Source organism: Danio rerio, chromosome 5, assembly GCF_049306965.1.
Source record: "Danio rerio strain Tuebingen ecotype United States chromosome 5, GRCz12tu, whole genome shotgun sequence".
Lineage (NCBI taxonomy): Eukaryota > Metazoa > Chordata > Actinopteri > Cypriniformes > Danionidae > Danio > Danio rerio.
The window spans coordinates 62,556,889-62,568,888 of NC_133180.1; the positions used below are offsets into that span (position 1 = coordinate 62,556,889).

Here is a 12,000-nt window from a genome sequence, read left to right on the forward strand (position 1 = left end):
GTTAGGAGCACCAGTGCTACCAAGTAAAATGGTTCGTTTCTAGCGATGTGTATCTTTCTTTTTCTCTGCAAGTGAATCTTATAATGCCTTTAATATTGCCTATACATGCTTTTTATAATTTTTAAAGACTTTTGCACAGTACGCATGGGCCGGTATAAGATTCTGATGGTATGACAACCTTGAATAAAAATATCACAGTTTCGCAGTATTGTGATTACTGCTCTAAAATGTATTGTTTTTAAATGCTTGGGTAAAATACAAAAACCTTTTTTACAAAAACACAATGTTTTTATTTTGAGAAACATTAAATATTTTGGAACTGTAAACATGTTAGGCTAAATGAATTATTGACTTTTGCTGTCTTCGCTTGTTTGAAAAACAGACTATTTTACAACTTAAAACACCATCTTTGGTAATCATTTCTAATGTAGATACAGTTGTCCTAAAAACAAATTGCACAAAACTTTGAAGATTTTAAAACCTTGACTTTTCCAAATCACAGTATAACTTGAAAATGGCTATTGTCCCAATGTCCCATGCCTATTGCACAGTACTGTATTTATTATGTTCTAAACACAAGTTAATAAATAGTAACTGCAATCCCTTCCAGCAGAAAACCATAAGCAACATATTATACCCAACTATCCAATGCCTAAACATATTTGTAAAAGACTCTAACATAAGTCTTCATCTGAGCATCCCACCAAAACCTTAATTTGTGTTGTCCACCTCAAAGTCCTGACCAGTTTTAAATAACCATGCAGCAAAAACACCACAGATCATACTTACCTTTTTATCATCAGCACATCTAAATTCCACCAAATAACCTCACCCAACCAGTGAATGCAACAGAAACTGAGAAATATGCCGGCAAACATTCACGCTGTACTTTGTGAAACAAGTTAATCTAAAGAGAATGCAGTTTATCAAGTGCAAATCAAGTGAAAACAGACTTCCTGTTAGACGACGACCATCTAAAACCCACACGAGCAATAAACTCAAGTCTGTCAAGAAATTGCCAGATTTACAAAACAGTCACTACTGGTGAACTGAAAGTATGTACAGTAACGCAACAACTCATTTGCACACCCTCCGGTTCCTTTCTTAGCAGCTGAAAAAAAAAAAAGAAGAAGAAGGAGGAGGAGGTGAAGAAGAACAACTTCAGGTATTTGTGCCTTGAGGCTCATATATAAAAACATGCTAGAAGACAATGACATACAACTACTACTGTTAATCCAAAACCCTTTCAATATCAGAAGCTGAGACCGTGTCAGTGCTTTTCAATTGATCCAGAACCGTGCAGCTCTAGTCTGGATTAAAGCAGAAGGCTGTTTAATTACAAAGATTAGTAATGTCATTTAATACTTCACAAAGCCCTTAATAACCTCCTTATCTGAGAGTACAAGCCTTCTGCTCTCCTTCTTCCATCAAATAATAACACGAGAGGACCACTTTTAGCTTAAAGAGCACAGAATCATTAAGAAGATTACAAGAAAGCAGCTTTATTGTGGATGTTTGCCACTAAAAGTGATGAAGACGACTGGTCTTGCAGAAAACTGACTATTTCTTTTCCTCTTTGTTTATGAGGATTAAAAGGTATTGTTCTGGCAAAGCACATGTAAAATTTGATTTGCATCATAAAGTCAAGTGAGTGACATGTATATACCTAACAGCAATTTCCTGACAGCAATTATCTGGTTTGTTAAAATAGCCAACTTTAAAAGCTTGGTAATTCGTGTCAGCAAGCCACAAGAAGAGACAGAAGCGGCCAGATAACTGCATGTTACTGAACAAGTGGTTGTTAATTTGAGAGTAACAGCCATGTGGTTTCCTGTGAAATTACAAAGAGTGACAAAATGACAACTCGTGACAGATGTCAGTTATTCAAATATTTTTTAAAAAGTTGACGCAGAATCATCTTTTATTCATTCATATCTTATGGATGTTGATAAAGAGACACTGCGAGGATAGATGACTTAATATTGAGAAAAGGTGATTAGAAGGAATTAGGCAATTAGGATCAAATGTTGTCAAAAATTGTAATTTAAGACAACAGCTGTGCAAAACTTATAGAATTTATGATATTTTTGGCAACAAATTTGAGTCCTTTTAAATAGAGATTTTTCCAATGGTATTTTTACACAATTTTATTTTTAAATAAATGTTAAAAAGCAAGCTCTTTCATTGTTAGGTCAAAATAAGCAATACACATAGGGGACATTAGCATGACAAGAAACAGATCAAGAATGATGAAGTGTTACAAAGAGAAACAATTCTTTGGATGATAAGACCAGGAACGTCTCATCAGAAAGAATATAGGTCTAATTCTGATACTATACTGAATTTTAAAACCAACTTTTGTGTAACTCCTGAAAGTTGCATAAAAAAAATAGCGACAGATATTTTCTTCTGCATTGCCATATTAAAAAAAAGATTTTTAAAAATTGTGGGCAGACAAGTGTTGTCACAGTACTGCATAAAAAAACCTGTCCATTTTCTGCTTACTTTTGAGCGCTGTTGAGTGCGTTCCTAAACACTGCTGATTTGCCATCGTGTTCACATGCTCAACAGAAATGACTGTGACTGGCCATGAAGGTCATCAGTTTATTGCTTTTCACAGTGCAGAAACAGACATTGGAGCTGTTTAAAGCAGTGAAAATCAGTTGATCTCTTTATGAGCTGACATACAAGCGATCCACTGATGAATCCACCAATCTTTGCGGCTTTAAACTGCTCTAGTGTCCCTGTATACATGTTACAGCAGTGAATTGATGAGCTTCAAAGCCAACCACAGTTTCTGTGAAGAATGTGCTCAACAGCGCTTAAACGTTAGTGGGAAATTAAAGTTTTTAAAACTTCAGAACTGATTGGTGCCGAAATTCAGTATCGGGACAACACTAGGGCAAACTTGATCCACCCACTTATCCAGCACATGTTTTACGCAGTGGATGCACTTCCAGCAACCCATCTCAGGGAAACATCCATATCCACTCATATACTACAGACAATTTAGAATACCCATTTCACCTGTACTGCATGTCTTTGGACTGTGGGGGAAACCAGAACACCCGGAGGAAACCCATGCGAACGCGGAAAGAACATGCAAGCTCTACACTGAAACGCCAACTGACCCAGCCAAAGCTCGAACCAGCAGCCTTCTTGCTGTGAGGCGACAGTACTACCTACTGCGTCACCCCATTTATCAATTATTGACTTTATTTTCTAATGTGACCGCTGAACTGTAAGGCACTGTTTTCACCTGGTATTAACATACATTTAAATGAATCTCTTATGACTAGCACAACAGATGACATCACTCAAATAATTTTTTTCTGTTTTTCTGCCTGTTCAAACTACCCATTTAACAGTTAAGGGAGATTTATGCTGGGAGTGTGACACCATGAAGGAACTGTGTGGAACACAGCATTTTCTTACAGTGTAAACTGAATGAACAATCCCATGATATAGAACTTATCCCTGTTTCTACTAAAAGCAGTAAGGTATGGTTCAGTACAATATGCTACACTCTCAGAATTAAAGGTACAGGAGCTGTCACTGAGGCAATATCTTTTCAAAAGATACATTTTTGTACCCAAAAGAGTCCACAGTGGTGCCTCAAAAGTGCATATTAATGCCCAAAGGTACCTAAAAAGTACCATTAAGGTACCGTTATGGACCCTCTAAGAACAAATATGTCTCTTTTGAAAACGTATAGCTCCAGTTACAGCTCCTGTATCTTTATTTCTGAGAGTGTATGGTACACATTTTTTTTTCTGTTTCCACCATGCCATATCACTTTTTTTTAAACCTTTTCCAAAGGGTACCTTCATTTACCACAACGAAATGACACCAAAATATTAAAGACTGGCAACTGAAAGCTACTGGTTTAGAGAGAACCATCAACAGCGAATGCTACAAGCCATGAAAATAAAACACAGGAAGTTCCATTTTTAAATGCACAACCAAGACATGACCGTAATAACACAGTGATCGCACACGACAATGAGCCATGGCTTGACAGAAGTTTAAACAAACCTTCTCGTCTTCTCATGACAAACAGCCACATGCCAAAAAACAAGAACAGAATCTGCTCTATGTCCTCTATTGTTGTTTACAAGGGTATATTTGAAATAATCATGATATGTGAATTAACTGTATAACTTTATAATTAGGAGTAGTGATGTAGTGATTCACCTGATTCTCGATTTGATACAATTCACAACTCTAATCTTTCAATTCAGTCACGATTTTTTTAAACAAAATTATTTGAAACAAATTTAAGGTGAGGAGCCCTTTTATTTTTTTCATATTTTTGCAAAATACTATTTTCTGCCATAACTAAATTGTTATTTTAAAAACAAATTCCAAAAAATAATAAGCGCTGGGATTTTACATTTTTATTAAAATAATTATCAGCATATCTATGTTTTCTGGCATAAGCTGTGGTCTTAGCACAATGTCCCCTACTGATAAAAAAAAAAATATATATATATATATATATATATATATATATATATATATATATTTCAGTGGGGACAGAGATGGCTGGTGTGGAGAAGTAAGCCTATTTTAAACCAGAGAGCAGCCTTCTGCTCCAAGTGACTGGACACTGGCATAAAAAAAAATATTATTAAATTACTAATTAATTATAAAATAGAATAGAGACCGGAATTGAACATGTTTACGAAGGTGAGTAATTAATATTACTTGTATAATTAATTAGTAGAAGTATCATATTTGATACACTTAAGAAGAGATCATCTTGAACATTTTTAAATATTCAATAATAAGCAAACTATTAAAATATGCAAAAACTAATTTGAAAAGGAGAGGATAAAAATAGTCTAATACCTGCTTCTGTAACCACTTTCGCTATGATAACACTGATGCACTGTGTGATCTCTGTAGCACTTGCCAGAGCAAGAGGTGCACATGGTCTAGCTTATAAATAGTGTTTTTGCGTATAGACGTCTGTAACAGTAGTTTTTTACTGTGCTACTGTTCATGTGCATCATATTCGTTCTTCTGTTAGTATGTAAACATCTTTTTGCAGTATCTGCACACAGTTTGAGTTTGTCTGGCGCACTTCACCGATGTCATTTTACTCTGCGCCCCACCTCTTGCTTGCCACTTATGTGAAGGTAAAGCAGGATTGCAACTGTAAACACAGACCCCCTCTGTTCAAAACATGCATCACGCACATTTCAACTGGTTTGAATGGTCACATATTTGAATTAATTTTCACCCGACTCAAAGTGAATTGTTACATCCCTACTTGGGACACGAATGCTGTCGATCAAAATCTTCTTGCCTACACAACCTCTACCAAAAGGGTACTGTTTGCAGTAAGCCTGATTAGGGTGACCCGTAAGAAACCATACAGTACTGTAATATTTTTTTTTTATGTGTTGTTCAATTTATTTTCAATTTCAATTTCCCAAGGTGTTTTTTTACATGCATTTTTTTTATTTCTCTTTGATATTTGGTCTTATTGGAACCTAATTGGAATTTTTTTTAAAAATCTAAGTATCATCTTTTGACATGATGTACTTGTACAAAAAAAATGTCCATATATGTGGACTCGTGGTCCGAATTTACATAAAACACATTTTCCTGAATGTTTTGTAATGCATACTTAACATAGAAATAGTTTTGAAAATGTTGACTATAAAAGACAGTAAAAACAACATTTTTGTTTCCCATTTAGGACAGTTAAAAATAGTTTTTGGGACATTTCATTTGCTGCAAAACTGTTGCAGGATGACATGGTATGTTGGTAACAAAATATAAAACCTTCAAAGTTTTAAATAGCCACTTAAGAGCTAAATGTGCAATCCACGATTGTGGCCACTAAGCCCTAGGAGGTTAATGTTCTCAGTGTGTTTTTAATGTGATTAGGTGTAGCCTAATCATTATAGATTGAGATTAAATTTATGGATGAACAATTTAACTATTTAGATTTTTTTTTTCATTTGTTGTGAATGTTATGTAATGGTTTTGTTTTTAAAAAAAATGTGTGCATAAACTATCAGTGAAAACTGTTGAGAGTAGAGTTCTGCTATCAATGGACATGGGCAGCATATCTATTTTCTCCATTACATACAACCTGGGGCAGATTTTCAAAAGCACAGCTAGCCAACTAATGTCGCACGTTCTGACATTAGTGAACTTTTGCAAACAGCATTGCAAATTTGTATGAGTGGAACTACAGCTCTTGACCTATGGTTAGAAGTATTCCAAATATGAAATCTAAAATTAATTATATCATGCATGTAATCAAACTGAATACTAGCATGCATTACTACCTATATTCGTCATTGAATAAATATTTCATTTTACTTTTAGTTTGCTATGAGTATTAAATCACAATATTTGAACAGTGAGTTATAGGGTTGTGTGATTAATCGAAATCGAATCGCAGTTTGAAACGTTGCGATTAGCTAAATCGCAAGGGGCTGCGAAATGAAATATATTTGTATTATTTAATTTCCCCTGCCCAGAGCATCACATATATTTGTGATGGTTTTACCAGCAAGTGAGCAAGCACAATTAAGTGATGAGTGTCTTTGTAAAAAGCCAACTGAAAGTATTGCCAGTGACACTCAATCTAGTAGAAAGCTACAGCAAAGTAGAGAGTTGTTTAGCCATGACAGTTTCCTGAGTGTTCTGAATTTTTATAATTATTTTTTTTGTATAATATGCTACACTATCTGCCTAAAACGAGTTAAAGTTGTTTACAGAAAACTCAGGTCATTTTATTTGTGTTTACTGTTTGCTATAGAGAAAAAAATGTGTTTAATTTCTGAATATTTAAAAATAAATTTGAATAAATGTTGAAATAAGTTAATATCTTTAAGTTCCTTTTTTTAACTAACACTCAATGCATTTTAGCAGTAAGAAGCTATGGTATAGATTATTGAGCTAAAGCTTGACTACAAAATTAAAATCGCAAATCAAATTGAAAACACAATATCTGTCAATAAAAAAATAAAGAAATAAAAACATCACCAATAGATATTTTCCCTAAATCGCACCGCCCTAGTGTGTAAGTGCTATATTACCCGAATGTAACCTCTAAATGATGTAAGGAAGCCCTTAAAATATACCAAAATAACAAACAAAAATAGCAAACCAATGCCATGTCTGGTATTTACAGCAATAATCTGACATTGGTTTGATCTGGAACTTTTAAAATCAGGTTATCACTCCACATGTAGGATGTCACTAACTAATAGAGAGACCATCCAAAAATCTGTCTTTATTTACTTACATTTTATGAGTTCCTTTCATCTGTTAAACACAGAAAAAGGTATTGTAAAATATGTTGTTTTTACTTTAATCGAATTCATCTTTATTTCTACAGCGCTTTAACAATGAAGATTGTGCTTAACATTGAAATTATAGTACAATTTTTGAAATTATAGTATATAATTATAGCAGTATAGTAATTTCACTGCTGAAAGCAGTCCAAACATTGAAGAGGAAATGCATCGATGCGCAGCTTCACAAGTCCCAAACCAAACAAGCCAGTGGCAACAATGTCGAGAAACAAACTTCATCAATTGACGAAAGTGAAGGAAAAAAGCTCAAGACAAACCAGGCTCAGTTCGGCATTACCATTGCAATGGTTACAAGTTTCAGAAACCTGTAATCATTGACTTTTTTTTTTCTATAAAACTTCTGGGTCAATTTTTTTGCTTGATGGTCAGTTCAGACAAAATAAAGCACTACTAGATTACTATTATAAGTATTAAATACACTACATTGATCTATTACATGCACAGTGTCTAGCATTGATGGTATGCTGTAGCAAGGATGTAAACAAGGATGTAAACAACAGGAAATGCTATTTGGCACCATTAACTATTTAGTAGTAAATACACTACATTGTAGTAATTTTTATTATTTAATTAAAATTCAAAGATCTTAAGTTACGCATGGTCTAATGATTTAAAAAATACAAATAAAATTTGATATATGTATTATAAAATGTACATAAATTATTTAAAAATTAATCTATTAAAATATAAACTGAAATGTATAAACTATTAATTATTTATTTATAATTTTGTAGAAAAGATATATCCATTTTTATTTAAATAACGTAAACTATCACATGACAGGCTACTTATTACCTTTGAATCGTATATTATATACTAATAATAATATACTACAACATAATAATATTAATAAAAACAACAACAACAACAACAACAACAATAATACAATAATAATAATAATGAAATTTACTACTGATCTTGTTTAAACTGACCATCAAAACTCCATATCAGTCAATTATACAAATTAATAAATTAAGCATCTTTTAAGCTTCTAATACAGGGCTGCGTAATAATTCTAAATTATCTAAATAAATATCGATATAGGTGCAACAAATAAGTGTTTTAATACAAAAATCCTGTTGTAAAATTGTATGAAATAAAATTGTATGTTTTGCCATGTAAAAATTAAAAAATGTAATGTGCAATTGAAACAGCTTCATGCAACAAAATCAATACCTTCAATGACAGCTCAAAAGCAAAAGCCCAACCCGTCCGTGAAAACACATCATAGAGCTGTAAACTAAATAACCACTGTGGCCAAACGCTGCTGTATAATCCTCTCACCCATAACACAATTAGGCTGGTTAATGCACATCAGTGGGAGTTTAGCTCAACAAGGATTTGCTGTGTGAGCTCTGTGGGGGCACAGCTGCTTGAATAGCACTTCTGAGCACACTAGCAGAGGAATGTGTGCCCTCTAAATGAGCGTCTGAGGAATGAGACACCAAATACATCATGTAAACAAAGTCAGCTGCTTGTGAGTGTTAACATGTATTGGCGATCAAAGACAGACAGTGTGTGCTCTTCCACTGTAATCCAGGTAAACTGCAATCAGGACGTTTCTCATCACCTGTTTCTAGACACAAAACGTTTGCTTCCTTCACAGGCCATTGGTTGTGATAGCTTTCCCACAGGAAATGAATAGCATTTTACTCATAATCCAAAAAATGTTCAAATATAAACAATAGACTAACAGGTGTCAGTGGTACAAATGAGGCAAAAGTACATGACAATTGTGATTTAATCCATGTTCATATTTATCCTAGACACAAATACGCTTACCAGCCACTTTACTAGGTACACACTACTAGTACAGAGTTGGAACCCCGTTTGCCTTCAGAACTGCCTTAATCCTTCATGGCATAGATTCAATAAGGTACAGGAAATATTCCTCAGAGATTTTGGTCCATACTGACATGATAACGTCACGCAGTTGTTGCAGATTTATCGGCTGCACATGCATGATGTGAATCTCTTGTTCCACTACATTCTAAAGGTGCTCAATTGGATTGAGATCTGGTAGCTGTTGGGGCCATTTGAGTACAGTGAACTCATTGTCATGTTCAAGACACCAGTCTGAGATGATTCGCACTTTATGATATGGTGCGCTATCTTACTGAAAGCAGCCATCAGAAGGTGGGCACACTCTGGTCATATAGGAATGAACATGGTAAGCAACAATACTATGAAGGCTGTGGCGATGACACGATGCTCAATTGGTACCAATGGGCCTAAAGTATGCCCCACACCATTACACTACCAACCTGAACCGTTGATACAAGGCAAGATGGAGCCATGTTTTCATGTTGTTGATGTCAAATTCTGACCCTACCATCCAAATGTCGCACCAGAAATCAAGACTCATCAGACCAGGCAACATTTTTCCAATCTTCTATTGTCCAATTTTGGTGAGCCTGTGCAGATTGTAGCCTTAGTTTACTGTTCTTAGCTGACAGGTGTGGCACCTGGTGTAGTCTTCTCCTCCTGTAGTCCATCTGCCTCAAGGTTAGACATGTTGTGCATTCAGAGATGCTCTTCTGCATACCTTAGTTGTAACGAGTGGTTATTCGAGTTACTGTTGCCTTTCTATCAGCTTAAACCAGTCTGGCCATTCTCCTTTGACCTCTGGCATCAAAAAGGCATTTGCGCCCACAGAACTGCCGCTCACTGGATATTTTCTTTTTTGTGATCATTCTCTGTAAACCTTAGAGATGGTTGATGGTTTTGTAAAAATCCCAGTAGATCAGCAGTTTCTGAAATACTCAGACCAGCCGGCCTGGCACCAACCACCATGCCACTTTCAAAGTCCTAAATCACCTTTCTTCCCCATTCTGATGCTCAATTTGAACTGCAGCAGATCGTCTTGACCACGTCCACATGCCTAAATGCATTGAGTTGCTGCCAAATTTACATTAAAGATCAGTTGGACAGGTGTACCTATTAAAGTGGCCGGTGAGTGTATATAGAGAAAATTAAGAAATTAGTATTTTTTTGGAATATTGTATTTAATCACAAACAATTTGGATATTTTGACCGCTTGACATTTTCTTTCTTTACTTTCTTTTTTAAAACTCTGAATATCAATGTTGATGTAATTTAAAAGTTGTATTAGACTTTTTAAAAGGAAAACAACTATTAAAATTGTAGTCAAACAGGCTAGTAAACCCATAAATTGGTATTTCCAAATCGTCTCTCAAGTTCTTCCATATATGTACGTGTATAAAATCCCCAACTTTATCTGCCTGTCAAACGTTCATGTCCCCTTCATTCTGCAATAAAACACATTAGTATCATCTGATGCCACAACCGTAAAGTAATGATGTGCAAAGTATGTTAGACCTAAAATAAGTTATGAGCATCACATGAAGGAAGTAGGGAGGAAACTGATTAACGTTAGTTAATATTTTACTCTTTCAAAGTTACCTTATCAATATAAAAGCCCTTCTCAATCGTCCTCAACGTCACAGTGACAGAATGATCTTACAGACTTCATTTGCAATGGGTTATGTCGGTCAAGGTAATTAAACCGCAGTTTAGCTGTGTTGTTCATACCGCTGTTGTCAAAAGTTTAATAAGAGTGACGGCCGACTCTGCGTTTAGATTCAGCACACACTCACACGTCCATAACAACCGCAAATAACAACGACGGACAGTTGACAAACTGCAGAACATATTTTATACGCTTACTGAACATGTTCATTGGCTTTCCTGTGCTGGTGGGACGTTAGCCGCTGCTAGCGCTGCCCTGCTAATGCTGCCTGGCCTTTTCCTTTGGAAAAACAGCAAAACAATTGAACACAAGCGCGCATTCCCGAGACCTGCAGCGCACTAAACACAATTTGCGTGCGAACAAAATAGCGTATGTAATAAAATAGCTCGTCGGCTTACTGTAATGGTGTACTGTGGTATTTGTCCGTGTTTCCTGATTCCTCGGTATTCCTCTTTTCTTTGACTGGGGTTGGAGGAGTTGAGTTGGGATTCGGGAGGGGTTTCCGCTCAGCTCCAGCGCTGCCACAGGCTTATGACGTTTACCACACGACCCTCCGAGCCCTGCAACTGTTCCTGTGTGTGTGTGGTCAAGTATGATCACTGCTGTGTGTACCTGCCTTAAAGGTCTTTCCTTGAAAGAAGAAGGCGGACAGGTGTTCATTTAATGGTCACTCACTGACCTGACACGAGGGGTGTGGAGTAGGAGACTGCAGGATTTCTCGATTATATACACTCCTAAAATGATTGAAAATCTCAATTTAATATACTTTAGAAACACTTCACTTAAAGAGAAAGATAGTCACAGCTTATAGTCAGTGAGTGTTGATTTTAAATGGATGGTCAGCAGATGCCTGCCTGTCTGACGAATACCAAATATCCATCGCATGTAATTAATTATAGAAACGACCATAAGATGGCGACATTTCCTCTAGTCTACACGCACCAGTACGTACTCATTACTCTGGGCTTAAAGGGACAGTTCACCCAAAAATAAAAATGTACTCAACATTTTTTACTCACCCACCCTCAAGTGGTTCCAGACTTTTATGAGTATCTTTCTTCTGTTGAACACACAAAAAGCGATTCTAAAGAATGTTGGAAACCGTTTACACCCATATTAGTAAAAACAAATAGCCTATGGGCAACCAGTTTGCAACATTTTATAAAATAC

General features: G+C 35.6%; 1 protein-coding gene across 4 annotated transcripts in view; it reads right to left on the reverse strand.

The window, feature by feature from the left end:
• The window catches only part of fer (fer (fps/fes related) tyrosine kinase), a 66,835-nt gene extending 55,499 nt beyond the window's left edge, over nt 1-11,336 (reverse strand). For 2 of the 4 annotated variants that reach the window (XM_073951504.1, XM_009301877.5), the window contains exon 1: nt 11,229-11,336. The gene's annotated coding sequence lies outside the window, so the exon portion shown is untranslated. Of the gene's footprint in view, nt 1-10,763 lie in introns of all 4 variants that reach the window. The other 2 variants (XM_073951505.1, XM_073951503.1) reach the window with 1 other exon arrangement.
• Nucleotides 11,337-12,000: the final 664 nt, after the last annotated feature.